Below are 1692 nucleotides of genomic sequence, written 5' to 3' on the forward strand. Positions count from 1 at the left end.
CGCCCGCTCGCCGCGGGGGCTCCGCAGTGCCGCCGCGGGGCAGCCGCGGTGCCCGGTCCCGCTGCCGCGCGGGGCCTCGAGGAGTTACAGCGCGTATGTGGTGTTCGGGCTTTGTTACGGCTTGTTTTGCTCCCGCTTTGTTGTAAGGGGAATGGGATCAGAAATCTGCGCCTGTGTCAGGTGCGCTCAAGTCTTGGGCAGCGCTACTCAGTCTGCTTCCAAGAGGAACGGAAGGGACAATCCCTGCAGAAAGCTGTGCTCTCCCCACCTTAATTTTGATCAAAACCGGAAGAATGTGGAGGGAAGGATGTCTATTAACACCTGCTTTCTCTCTCTCTCTCTCTCTCTCTTTTTTTTTTTTTTTTTTTTTTTTTTTTTTTTTTTTTTTGAGAGAGAGAGAGAGAATTTGTGGGAGTATCTCCAACCAGAAAGCATTGTAGCCTTCAGTCAGAGCAAACTGACTTTCTGGGAAGTGAATCCTACTGTCTGACAGATTTCCAGCACTGCCTTGTCGATCCCTGCTGCCTTATGAGTCTCAAGCACCATCTCATGTCTCTTAAGCTGTCTTCAGGGATCCAAGCATTCTCTCACCCCAGTTAATGACAGATTAATGGAGGATAACATTTCCAGGCTGTTCTCTCTTCCTTTTCCCACTTTATGTGGTAGGGATGTGGTGAGAGCATATGATAATGGTCTGGAAGCATCTGTGTGAGTGTATTAATTATATATTATCAAATCTTGATGAAGTGTTGATTATTGCATGAAAAGCAGCTGTGACTTGAAAAAAAAACTAATTAGCTAAAATGACTTGAAATCTGATTAGCTAAATTCCAGCACTCATCTTAAGAAGTGGCTTTTCATGATGTCAGTTAGCTGATGGTATGTGTAGATGCTTCCACTGTACCACTGCTGTGTAGCAAGCTACACAATTATGGCTAAATATCCTTTCTACGTAAGGGCGTTCCTGTGTTCAAGTAGTTAAACTGTAGCTAAGATGATAAAATGATGTCTGTGGAATAAGTTAACTTCCTTTACCCACATAGTCAAATGAGCTCATTCTAGTTAGGAGACTGGCTCAGGTTCTGAACTTGGTATACTTGGTRTATGAGGAGCTAGATTCTTCAGAAACTGCAATCTAATGCTTTTTCATAACATGTGTTAATTGTCCTAATTGTCCAGTGAGCTTTTCATAATAATATCTATTTCAGCCCTTCTTCTTCTTCTTTCTGTGGCTCTTGAGAAATAGAAGTTTAGATTTGTGGCTGTTGGCTATTATCAGCCCTGTAGAGCGCCTCTCAATTTCATTTTTTTACTTACTGAAAATCTTGGGAGTGAGAAGAGTGGGCCTTTTCCAGGATGAACTTTAATATTGTTTTAAATGCCAAAGTATGGTTGTTTTGCTGTTAACTCTTAGAATCACAGCAGATAACTTCCGATGTCCAGCAACAGAAAGAATTGTCATCTGTTCATTGAGAATGAGATGACTGATAATTGTGAACTAGTGAACTGATAACAAACTAATGTTACAAAGTATTTGAGCTATCCTTCTCTTAACACCAAGAAATAACTACTTGTTAACAGAAAATAAACCTGAAATTTTCATGCAGAGCATCTTTTTGCCTTAATTTTTTAGAATATTCTTCATGAAATTGGTATTTATCATGAGGGCTTGTCTTTTTACTGGTTTAACCA

Source organism: Rhea americana, unplaced genomic scaffold (assembly GCF_003343005.1).
Source record: "Rhea americana isolate MKP2758 unplaced genomic scaffold, rheAme1 scaffold_72, whole genome shotgun sequence".
NCBI classification, from domain to species: domain Eukaryota; kingdom Metazoa; phylum Chordata; class Aves; order Rheiformes; family Rheidae; genus Rhea; species Rhea americana.